Here is a 13,653-nt window from a genome sequence, read left to right as displayed (position 1 = left end):
CATTATGAGAGACATGCATGGCACCTAGGGAGGGTTGAAATAAAACACAAATAACCAGTGGTCAAAGGAAAGGTTAGGGCAAACGGAGAGATGTGATATGTTCAGGCAATCTTATTTGCCTGAAACACTCCCCATTACTTTGGGAGTTTCTCCCTTTGTAGCTATAGTCAGATTTTTCTTTGGCTACCACTACTGTGAACATATTTTTCTGTTTCAGTAAACAGTGGCCTCAGAGTTTATTTGGTGAGCACAAGAATTGATGGAACCCACAACTGTTGTAGGTAAATATAATTTCATGGACAGGGTCAGTGGTCAAATTCAAGCACTCTTCTTTTTTCAAAATCCCACTGCTTTCCACCAGATATCAGGGTATATCTTCATTGTCCTTTATAGTCTTTAAAAGCTTTTTTTCACTGAAGTTAAAGAAAAGATAAGTTAAAATCCATATATATTTATTTTTTACCAATACACATGCTGAAACATAATGAAATTCTGTCAGCGGGATATACCTAGTTGAGGCACTACCCTGTATCTTTGGAATGGCACAAACTAAAATGAATATACTTAAAATAAAAAAAGAAGTAATCGATACAGAACATTGTAACTTAATTGCATTCAATCACTTGAAAGGCTTAGCATGGGTATAAAACAACAGAAACAAAACAGCTGCAAACAAAATGTGTTTTACAAGGACCATTAACTTTTAATTCCCATCAGTCTTTTAAATAAGAATATAACAACAACAACAAAAAAAGGTAAAATACAAAGACTTTTTCTCTTGCTCTTTGTAATGTTGACCTGTAGTATTTCCTGAGCATTAAACTGGAATATAATCTTATTAAAACATGAATTTGTATTTCATCAATCTGTAAATCTGCCAATATACAACAAACTTTCATCTTTCTTGCTTGTTAATTGGAAGTTCATTAAAGAACTTCTTTTTATAGCAAATGTGTCACAGAAAAAAACCCAAAGAGTCAGTGATGGAAAAATCCCTGTGGGGAATAACTCTTGATGTTTATTTTCAGCCTGTTCTTGTAGACTTCCACAGTTGAAAGCAAAGACACGTACTCTGAATTGTCCAGGGGGTCAGATATCATCCTTCCATTAGAGTGTTTCCAATATATAGCCTGAGTTTTCTTATTTTAATTTAATCCAAATGTTTTTGCCTTCTCTATCCATGTGTGACATCGTACAAATTATTATTTTCTTTTCCTTGTATTCTTCCCCAAGACTACTTTAGTATTTCCTCAGTATTTATATGAGCAAGCCCACAGTGATTATCACTGCTCTATTGAGGACTGGCCCTCTTGGTTCACATCCTTTTTGAAGATTACTGTCAGAAAGTGGAGGTAATACCTCAGCTAAGCAGAGTGGAAAGTTTACCTAACATTTCTCAGCTTTATCTTTTCTTTTTGTCCCAGTAGATCCTTTAAATTTTTTTAAAAAATCAAGACTCACTTTCAACTCACACTCCCCCACAATATCTCAATCATCTTCTGTGCAACTGGTGTTTTTTCCTCAGAGTGTGTTTGTCCTACTGCTTTTTTTTTCTGTCTAACCATGGTATTTTCTGCTTGCTTTTATTGAAATGCACCCTATTTTTTCAGATCATTCCTCCAGCTTATCAGGATTTTTTTTAAACTTCTTATCCTGAGCTCTAATGTACTTGCCACAATTTGTGCATCCTCTCCATATCAGGCATTTTGACATCACCCTCCAGACTGAAATACACAATGAAGCCTACCAGGCTCAGGACAGGTCTCGAATCCCTTGCAAACTGCAAAACTGTATTCAGTATACTCTTCTACTTTGATAATGAATAGGCATTACTTTCTTCAGTATGTTAATTCAACCAATTTTTTCATTCATCCACTTAAGAGATAAAAAAATCCTCTGTTTTGAGTGTAGTAACTTATTAACTTTCCTCTAGATATGCTGACTCTCAGGTGTCTTCTTTGAAGGAAATTAAAAAAAAAAAGGGGGGGGGGTGGGGGGAAACACGTAATATGAGAGTAGATATGCTCAGTAACCAGAGAAAGACCAGAGAAAACTGAAAGACAGGATGCTCAGCAGTTTTCCAGCGGGACACGAGAAAGATCTTATGGCAGACATACATACAGGTTACTGTTGAACATATGTTAAGGTGTTTTGTCATAGTGGTCGCAAAACAACAAATATCACAGAACAATAGGAAAAATAGATGGAAATGTGGCTTAAATCCGAAAAATTAACTGTGGATATTTACTTAAAGGCCAGAATTTATGTTGCTTCTTTTATCACTACTGCTCCTGAGAGCCTGCTCTAAATTAGATTGAAGAAACATATCTTGGGGGAAAGTTACAATCCAGCAACCTATTTTTGTCCAAGGTTTGTTTTGCAGTGGTTTCATTTTTAGCAAGGATTTATACATTTATTTCATATATCCGTGCAGCATTATTGGTATCATGCACTGCTGTGAGAGTGCACATATAGATACAGCCAAAATATTTGGCAAAAATACAATCTGCCTAGAGTGCATAGAGCTGTGCACAGCATTTGAGTGGGTTGTGGCAGCCATATAGCCATTAGTTAATTATGATAGGGCATCATGTTGATGTGGTGACTGTGCTGCTTCCAGTTTTGGAAGTAGTTCAGAGGCCTCTACATCTGTGTCTGCATCTGCAAGACCGTGTAGCTTGTTGCTGATATAGCTTTGATTTGCTGAAAAAAACAAAATAGGGAAACTTCTGGTCATTCATCTTCAAAATTAATTTTCAAGGCTCTTCATTTTGTCCTTGTGTTTGGAGTCAGTGAAGAAAGCAAGATGGCGTAAGATGAAGGAAAATATTGCTTGCATATTGTAATTCCTTTGAGAGGCAGGATGCAGTCAAAAATTCTTCTTGGTTATGTATCAACAATTTTTTTCTCTTATATAGAAAAAAATAAGAAGATATAGGAGGAAGAACTAAAGGAGGCTATCCACATGGATTTACCACACTTTTTTTCAGCCTTGAGAATATAATCAGCAGACAGGATATGCTCAAAGACTTTGTCAATCTCTCTCATTTATCTAGCAATAGAGATACAGCTAGAAATAAAAGTATGGTTTTTCTATTTACCACAAGTGATAAACAGGCTCGATTTCTAGATCACTACAGACTATGTAAAACCTCAGAACACTTCTCAAAAGCAGATACAAGGCTTCTCAAACCTCTGCTAATTAAAAGGGTTTCTAGCTGGAAATTAAATTCACTGAATATGCAATTATTTATCTTTTCTTTTTCTTTCTGAAATTCTGCTAAATTTTCTTCTTTGAAGGCTTTTAGCCTTATATCTTTTCAGTAAACACTGTTTTAAGGTTACAGTCTTATCCAGGAGGAGTATTGATTAACAGAACTCTTTCTTTCATGTTCCATTCAGCCACATTTGAATCACACAAACCCCACAAACACTAGAAAAAAATCCTGTAAAAATCCTTGAGAAACCACGACGTCAGAAAAAAAACCCTAAGAAGCAAGTAAATGAAATATCTCATTCAGAAATCTCACATCATGATAATCTGTAATCCTATTCATTGACTAAAAATTAAAATAACAACCTGCTGGTAAGACTCCAGTTACTGGGTGAGTTAATCAGTATTTTGCCAAAGCTCTAAAAGCCAGAAATACCTTTCTCTCTTTTAAATATTTGTGGATTTTGCTCATGAACCATAGAAGTGGGCAGCTAGGCAGCTCTTTTCCAACATGCACAGAAACATAAAAACTTTTTTCACTCTAATCTTTAGGTCTCAAGACCATACAAGCAAACTTCCTCATATCCTGCCATTATCTGGAGGAAGCAGCACATTTCACATGCTGTCTCTGAACTGATATTCTTCTTTTTTCAAAGGATGGCAGCGAGACATACTTTTTGCATTCACCATTTTCTTGTATTCCCTGACACCTAATGGGTATTGTATTGTCTTAAACCTGTAGTCTTTCTTAGGAGGATGGTTGCAAGCATTTAATTTCTTCTAGCAGGAAAGGTGGAAACCTCATCTACCCACCTAGCACAAGAAGGGCAGTTCTGAGTCAAGCAAGCTTTCAAACCACGCTACATTAATAAATGCTTTCTCCATCCCCAGATGTTCGTAGCTTTATAAGAGATGCTATGGAACATAAAAGCAGTTGTCAGGGAAGTTAAACTTTTCTGCAGTGGGAATTGTGGGGTTCTTTCTCCACCCCCCCCCCCCCCCCCCCCCTTCCTTATCACCTTAGATGTGAATTAAGCTGTAAAGGACTATTTTCTATGGAGTTGCACTGGAAACTGGTGATATTTGCTTATATACAGCCTCATTTGACCAGCCTGGCTCTGCCTTCAGAGAGTGGAAAGTATGAGAGGAAAACCCAGGGAGCTGCGGACTTCCCCTCTTACAGAAGGGACATTTTTCAGGTAAGATAAATTTTCCTATATTGCCCAATAAATCATCAGAAATGAAACTCAGTGGTTTTATTCCTGGAACTATTTGTAAATCAGTTATTTTAACTATTCAACCAGTTGTGCTGACTATTTAGTTTCCTGATACTGCCATACCCTTAGGAAATTACAGGATACTGACCCAGTTTACACAGATGAAGTTAATTAATTCAAATACAACTCAAACAGGATAGTTGTACATGTCCGCCAAATAAATCTTAACTACCTTTCCAGCCCCTCCCTCACTAACCCCTACTCCCCATCCCTCTTCACTTCAGCCTGGAAAATAAGTTTTCCTGCCCATTATTTATTTTCTGTGGCTCAGCAGGCCTACATTTGGTATCCCACCCCAAACAGAAATCCATTCAAACATTAACAATAGATCACACCAGTTCTCAGTCTGCAGCAAGGGCAAGACTGAAAGTAAAGAAGCTGGGGATTACCATGTCCCCCAGAGTTTAAAAGAAAAGAAAAAATAGGAAGAAAGTCATATTCCTCTCTGATTAAAATACACTGAAGCTGCCTTGGACCAGGCTCCAGAAAATACTGTCTTGTCTTTCCCACTTTTCTAGGGCCCCCATAACTCACTGCAGTTCTCAGCTTCAGCAGAGCCCTTCTTGCTAAGGCTGGTGGGATCTGTAACTGGCCTCTTCTTGGTGTTCCTGTTTTTCAAGGCTTTGTCCTTCCCTCTATGATCAGGGACATCTTTTCTCACCCTCTTGGTATCCACCTGGGCACATCACTTGATCCATTCACAAAAACACATCAGAAATACAGGATTGCTCTGTGAGTTTGTTGTTGTTGTTGTTTTGTTCAAGAACAGATTCAGATGCATTCCCCTGTTTATTATAAATGAATTTCTATTGGTCTGGGCTGAGGTGAAGTTATTTTCCTTCATAGTGATAATACACTCAAAGGATTAGGCTCTCTTGGATGAAAGCAGTAGTGTTTTGGGATTGCTTTATACTGAAAATTTTAAGAAGCTGTCCTGTTGTCAAGTTCTAGTACAAATGCTCAGGTTTCCTAGCTACCCAGCTAATCAAGATAACCCCAGAAGGGGAATAAGGCTAGCTTTAAATAGTAGGATGAGAACCACCTGTGCACTATCCACAGTCAAGTTTTACGCTAAAAGAAATAAGACCAGAGAGCTGTCTTGAAATAAAAATACACATTTGTTTTTGTCACAAGTGAGATCATAATTTTAGTTTTGGTATGGGCAGAGTTTAGTTTCCTCATTAAAAAGGAAGATTTGATAAATTCTACTGCAGCACATAGAGAAATTGAAAGAAAACTACTATTTATTTTTTAGCCAGGCTTTTATATGCTAAAATACTACTTTACAAAGTAGAAGGCTGTTAACATATTTACCTTAAGGTCTCTGTTCTAGGAATATACTTGAACAAGGTGAGGCTAATCAAGCTAATTACAGTGAACTGACTATAATTTTCTCTTTGTTTTAGGGCAAGTGAACACAAAAAATAACGTATGTGGATTTCAGAGCAAACGTTTATGATTAAGGAGCTTGTTTTGAGGTGATTAATTTGTATGTGTAGACAAATATTTTAATTCACAGTTGATTTTCTTTATCAAAAAACCTGCTAAAATAGAGTTGCTTTAAGGGCACCTAAATGTACAAAGACTGGACAAAGGACTTTTAAAAGGATTAAGATTTATTTTTTATTATTTTTAACAGTTGGTATCACAAGCAAATTATACTGTACCTTTTTTAAGAAAACAACTTGTTTTTAAAAATAAAAACACTCCAAAGAATATAGACTAATGAAAGCTTATATATCCATTTATTCTCTGTGCCATAAAACCAGCTAGCTTGATGATTATCTTGACAGAGAAAACTGTTTAGTTTGACAATTAAAAATAAAATGGTACTGGGAGCCAAAAGGCATGTTTATGCAGGATCTGATGTTAGGAATCCTAAATTTTGCAAGTGTAAGGTCCTGCACGTGGGTTGGGGCAACCCCCAGTATCAACACAGATGGGAGCATGAAGAGATTTAGAGCAACTCTGCTGAGAAGGACTGGGATGTACCAGTGGGTGAAAAGCTGGGTATGAGCCAGCAGTGTGCACTTGTAGCTCACAATGCCAATCATTTCCTGGGCTTCGTCAAAGAGGGGTGGCCAGCAGATCAAAGGAAGTGATTTTGCTCCTCTGCTCTGACCTCCTGAGAATCCACCTGGAGAGCTGCATCCAGCTCTGGGGTCCTCAGCACAGGACAGGTATGGACCTGTTGGAGTGAGTCCAGTAGAGAGCCATGAAGACAATCAGAGGGCTGGAGCATCGGTCCTGTGAAGGCTGAGAGAGGTGAGGCTCCTCAGCCTGGAGAAGACCTCATAGCAGCCTCCCAGCAACTAAAAGGGGCCTACAAGAAAGATGGGGGTAAGATTTTTAATAGGGCTTGTAGCAACAGAACAAGGAGTAGTGGTTTTAAACTAACAGAGGCAGATTCAGACTAGGTTTAAGTAAGAATATTTTTTACAATGAGGAGGGTGAAGCACAAGAATGGATTGTCCAGAGGCAGTAGATGCCACACGCCTGAATATAGTCGAGGCCACGTTCGACGGGGCAACCTGGTCCAGAACTCATAGCAGAGGGTTTGGACCCCCTATTTAAAGATAACCTTTAAAGGTTCCTACCAGCCCAAATAATTCCATGATTCTATGAAATTTTGTCTATTGTTGTATATTGTATGACACCATACATCATACTATCTGAGAAAAGTGATTAACATATGCACATTTTTATATATGTATTTCTGCTCCTAAATGATCTCTTATTTCTATTACAAGGGGATGTAAGTTCCAGATGTTGATTTCCCTGTTCTTCAAATACCATCCCAAAAATGGTCATTAGGCTTACACAAGGTCAGCAGCATTAGGCAGGAGGATGCTGTGGGATCAGTCATGTTTCACAGTGCCTCTGCCCTGCCATCTGTCTGGGTCCATCTGCTGCCTCTAAATTGCAAACTTGTTAGAATGGGAATGTGACTTATTCTATGGTTGCAAATTTCTCTTCCTCAGCCTTGCCTGGACTGCAAGCACAAAAGTAATACTAATGACAATAATAAAAAGTGAAATGTTACTGCTGTGTGTCTACGACTATTCATGGATTTTATTTATTTTTTAAAATCTTCCTAATGGGGAAGAGAGAGCACATATTTTATCAAGTGAAGTCAACTAATCTTCTGTTTTCACAGAACAGTTATTCTTCCTTTGATGCACCTGGAAACTGGCCCATGGCTCCCACTGATGAGGGGAACCACTTAGCTGATTCTCCAGTGAAATGGGTTGCTGGAGTGCTTCTTGCAAAACCACAAATTTTGACTTCAGTGTGCCCTCCATAACACACACTGGCTGTCTGCTGGGAGAGGTGCTGCTCCTCCTGTTCCAGCAGGCAGGTACCCTGGGGACAAGTCAGAGAGCTGAAGAGATGGAGGAGAAAGGAGGAAAACTCCTGTGTGAGTGGTGGACATGGCAGAGACTCTAAAAATGATAGCTGTAAATTTATTTCTCTCAAGGCAGTAAAATGATGACAGCTGATATCCACGGGGATTTCTCTTTTTGGCTTCATTTTGGTCTCAAATAAAGGATAATGCAGAACAATGATGGAATTGTGATGTGAGTAACTAAGGAAGATTTTTTTTTTCCCTGCAAGGTCTATGCGGTGTCAGAGTCTTTGCATCATTTTACAGTTATGCCCTCTAAATTTTAGTATAAATTTGTTTGTACATGCTTTATACTATGCAAACATAAACATATGTATACATACATAAACATAATCATGTCTGTAAAAATGCAAAAACCAAAGGTTTTGATACACATGCTTTGATAATTAGAACATTTTTATTCTAATTTTGCCTTTGCTTTTCATCACTGATCGATGTGTGTAACAAAGGCAGGTCACTAGAGAGGGGAAGATCACATTGCAAATCAACAAGCCTTTTCCTCCCTTCACTCTGTAGTTTTTCTCAGTAATGACACTTTCAATCCCATCAAGCCACATACAACTCTTGGCAGGTCTGTGCCTGTTTCCTATGGAGGCTTGCAGCCTGTATACAGTTGGGAGGAGACTTTTTACCATGAGACATGAACGCCATGTCAGGTAGAAATCAACAGCTAAGTTTCTCTTTTGTTTGCAAATGTATTTTACACCAGGAGAAGCATCAATTACTCTCTCCAGTCTCTGTAGGTGAGAAGGCTGCAAATGCATTTCCTTGCCTGAGAAACTATCCTTCCAATCCATTTAGGGGAAAGAGTTGTACATTCTATAGCTCTTAACATTAACTGCCACGATTTCAGTTTTTGACTGTGGATATTTTCAAGGTGTTTAGGAGGCTATGGAGTGAAATTTGTTGACAAAAGCTAGTAAATAATTTCAAGTAATGCTGGATGAAGGAAGCCGTCAGGTACCACCAGGAAGAAGAAAAGATTGAGATTAGTTTAATTAATTTCTAGTGCAGATGATATGTCAATCCAGGTACAACTCTCAAAGTGTAAAAGCATTCTGTTTGTAACTCTGCCAAATACAGACAGATAAGTGAAAATAATGGATACTGTTGATACAGAATATCTCACAGACCACAAAGTACAGACTTAGTCTCGGCAGAAGAGAAGCATTCCTATTCTTTTATTATTTAGTGTTTGGGGTTTTTTTTGTTTTGGTTTGGGTTTTGTTTGTTTGTTTATTTGTTTTTAATGAACAGATAATTTTTTGGTACTGATTTTACTGTTCTCCAATGTTCTGACATGCACAACTCGAAGCTAAACTGAAAGAAAGGAGAATGACTGTGTAACAAAAAATAGAAGCCCACCTATTAACTCATGCCTGCTGGGCTGCTAGATTGGGAATGAAATCTCCACAGCAAGAGCTGTCTCATTAAATCCAACTGGCCACAGGAGAGATTGCTGAATCCCTTTCCCTCCACATAAATCCATCTTTGCCTTAAATGCTGATGGTTAACTGAAATCCATGCATTCTCTGTTGCAAGTCGAGGTTTGTCTGGCTCCCTGGGGAAGTTCCTAGATTGTTTCCAGCTCCTGAAGCAAAGTGATTTACCTACTGCAGAACAGGAGCTTGGGAGCCCTGACGCTGTCTGAGACCAGAAGAGGGATTTGAGGTGGAGAATGCCATCAGTTGCTGGTATTGCACAGGGCTTCTGCAGCTCTCTGGTATTGTGTGGCACTGGGTCTCCCCAGTGACTACGTGAGCTGGAGGTGTAGAAGCCTACTGTAGTAGGTGCTGCAAGCTGGACTGTGCAGGAACAAAGAGAAATGAGAAGAAAACTGTCCATAGAAGAAAAAAAGAAAAAAAAAAAAAAAAAAAAGAAAAAAAAAGAAGAAGAGGGGAAAAAAAAAATGGTGGTACTATTCCTAGAGCTTTCTGGTTATTGATCTGCTAAAGAAAGATTTGTTGAAATCAAATCCTATATAATTTTAATTAATTCTTTTTGAATCTTTACCAGCAGTGAAAATTAAATTGCATTAGTGAATGCATCCTCAGGCTGGGACGCTTCCCCTCATTTGCATCCTGGTTACACAGAACCTTGTAAAAGAATGTTAACTTCCTCAATTCCCTTTTTTCTCCCAAATATTTATGGAAATAAGTATTTCTTTTTTCATAGGGAAGGGAGAAATAATGATAAGTGACATTTCTCATCCTTATATCTGTCTTTAGGGCTGGTATGGTTCATATCATTATAGAAAAGCTACCAGGTATTCCTGGTTTCTAAATACATGAAACAGGCATAATTGACAGGAAAGAAAGGGCTGCTATTAATAAGACCTTATAGATGTAAACTAGTTTTAAAAATTGTGTGCTAATTTTATTCCAACTTTAATTGGAACCAGAGGTCTAGAGCAAATTCATTGTACTTATTTCAATGTTATAAAAAAATTGTCTTATGAACATTCCAGAACAATATCTATTGCAAAGTGTCTCAAGGTGACATGTTAAAGCTTTGCACCTCTAGTCAGCATGTATGAAAGCTCATATATTATTCTATATTTTTATGAGGTACAAATCTATTTTCTACACTGCGTGCGGTGTCAAATATGGAGGTAAAAATGTTGGACAAATTTACAGCCACTGGATGTCATTGTTGTTCTTTTAAACTCAAAAAAAAAAACCAAAAAAAAACAACAAACCCAAGCTAAAGCAAACTTTAAAAAATGTTAAAGTTAGAAGTTTAAAGATTGGGACTTGAGAATAAATATTTTCTGACCATATCCAAATTTCCATATTTTTATTTTAAATGGCATTAAAAATATATTCACCTAAAATAGTAAAATGTGTTAATATCAATGCATTTCATTATGCCAAATGAACTACACGGACACTTCATCACAGCAGCTTAACTTCTATTCTCTTTTGAAGTTCAATCAGTCACTGCAAATTTCGATGTAGATAGTTAATAGAAAGTGATGATCTGGACTATATAATGAACGTGTAAAAGTAGCTGTAGTCTCCAATTCTTCAATATTTTTTACATGACTCAAATCTCACTTGTGGAAGTCTAAGTATTGACTGCAAACCACCAAATGCAGATTTCAGATATCTCTTTTCATACCATTGTCTGAAAACAAAGTACTAATAAAAGTCAGTAACGGCTACCAGGAGACAAATCAACCCCCGTGCTCACTTCTGAGAGTCATTCTGCAAAGCGTCAGAGCCTGACTCAGAGGAAGGGATACACTTGTAAGGCTAGTTCTGGGCATGAAAACAAAGGAGCAACGGAGTAAGTACTGAATGGAGATGGATGTGGAAAGGCCGAGTCCTCTGCTGAGCAGAAGTCTCCCATCTCCCATCTTCTGTTGTGGGCTCCCAGGTAAGGCACAGGTCTCAGCGAAACTTCTTTGCAGGGGCTCTGCAGCTTCACGGTGGTCTGCGAGAAAAGATTTCTTCTCAGTGCTTCCCTACAATGCCTCCACCCCCTCACTGTACATCTGCCCAGCACCTGGCCCGGAACTTGGAAGGGTTCTTAATTTCATTCTATGTGCACACTTATTGCCCTCATAAGAAAGTAAGGCTGAACTAGACTCTGTGTGCAGCGGGTGGGTTTCAACACAGCTGTGCAGCAGACCACTTGTTCTCTTTCTGCTTTGAGAGAACGATGCTGTTTAAAATATCCAGTCATCTTTCGGCGTCGAGGGATTTGGGAACGAAACGGTATCGAACGAAAAAGGAGGGCAAACCCGTTCCGCTGGGCTCCTCCGGAAGTCACCGCTTTTGCCTGCTTCGCGCTGCGCCGCTGCCTGAGGCCAGCGCCCTCTGCTGCAGCGGTGTCGCGGGCAGAAATCGGGCCCTGAGCCCGCGGTGTCGCCGGAATGGAAGCGGCAGGGATCTGGCGGATCAGCCGCACCCAGGCTTGCTGATTACCCGAAGGGCGGCCTTCCTCGGCTCGGCGCTGCAATGGCTGAAACTGGAGGCCCTGAGGCGGGCAGGACAGAGGAAGTGCTGCTAGTCTCTCTTAACACAGCTCCAGAGCAACATTTGGATTTGAATATCCAGGTGCCATAACTGGAGGCTTCATGGAGCGGTTATTGCAGCTCTATTGCCAGAGGGCTTCATTGTTGTGCTTATTTTATTTTCAAGCCGGCAGAGTTAGCAGAGACGAGGAGATGCGTGTGCTCCTCTCTGCGTTGCGGATGCTTAGGCCGCAGTACAAATTCAGAATTAGCCTTTGGTAGCGAGAAATACATTGGTGTCACTCTTTTGAAATATGAATAGGAGTGAAATTGAAATATTAATATGGCAGTGTGGACGGACTTGGGCCAGCTATTGTCATCCAGTAACGTTGTACAGCATAGACAACCCTTCCGAACGAATCTGCAAGAAGCTCTGAGATGATTCTTCAGGACAGGATAGTTCTCCATCACCCCCAGCATATGACTGACTGATCTCTGACAGCACAAGCCCCAAAGTCAGTCCAGTGTACACCTATGCTTCAAACACTGAGGGAGGAATAGTCCATCTGGATTCTATTGCAGGTCCCATATGTCTGCAAGCTTGCAGTGGCAATACCCAAACTGTACTTTTTTTGGTTTGGCCTTTGTCTCTCAGTGGGAGATAGGTGCGTAGATGCCTTTGAGGATTTGAGGCCAGGATCTTATCTCTATGTATGTGCAGCCACTAGAACACCGAAAAAAATTTTTTGCATCCTCTGGTGTGGACAATGGGAGTAAAATTATTCCTGTAAAACCTGAAAAAAGGGCAGCGATTTCCCAGAACTGAAAATCTCTCTATTGAAAAGAGCAGCTTACCACTAAGATTTGGTGGGCAAAAAAAGATATCTGCAACAAAATAATTGAAACTCTGGTAACTGATTGTGCTGCCAATCCAATGTGCAGTTGACATGACTTGAATGAACTCACCCAGGAGGGTGTTCAGGATGCAGGCTGGGGTCAGAACAGGAGCTCAGCCTTGGTGCTCCTTGTCCCAGGGAAGTGCCCTACCCAACTAGCCACTTGAATAAGGGTGCTGTGGGCTTACCTGTTCAGGCCTTTTTCTTTCTCTCTCTCTCATCTTTGGTAGGTTTTAGGTTCATTCTGAGGCATAATGGGAGAAACGAGATCTCGAAAACTTTCGCGGGACAGGAAAACCACTTCCTACCCAGTTTTATTTCTGCTTCCAAAATTCTGTTTGGCAGTAGTTTCAGTGAACTCATTCTTCCTTTGAGTGCCATATGATCCACAGTTGTTTTCTAAATCACCAAAAGCCATTGACAGGCTGTGTGGTTTTGATTTAGGACAAAGATGTTCTTTTAAAAAAAAAATCATTAACTCAAAATAAAGGGGGGGAAAAAAATCTATGTTTACCTTAGTCTTTTTTTACAAAAATTTTATGAGAGTGAAACCCACTTATATCTGAACTATTTATAGATGTAAAAGAAGACTAAATGGAATTGTGTTTATCCCACATTAGAGCCAGCATTGAACTGAAATGAGATGCATAATATACATATATATTCATGTATAAATAACATGCACATCTGAATAATGTAGAACTATTTCAGCAGTGTGACTACATAAACAGGCCTGCAGGTATGCATGGAAAACAAATACAAATATTTATGTATATATATATTTGAATTAAAATATTTCTTGGTTCAAATGTTCTGTGAAAAGAACATACAACTCCGCTACTGTGTTTTGTAATAACTTTGAACTTTCCAAGTTTTGCCTCCCTTTTCAATATTTAACCAAT

The sequence above is a fragment of the Hirundo rustica genome, chromosome 3 (assembly GCF_015227805.2).
Source record: "Hirundo rustica isolate bHirRus1 chromosome 3, bHirRus1.pri.v3, whole genome shotgun sequence".
Taxonomy (NCBI): domain Eukaryota; kingdom Metazoa; phylum Chordata; class Aves; order Passeriformes; family Hirundinidae; genus Hirundo; species Hirundo rustica.
This window is presented reverse-complemented; position numbering follows the sequence as displayed.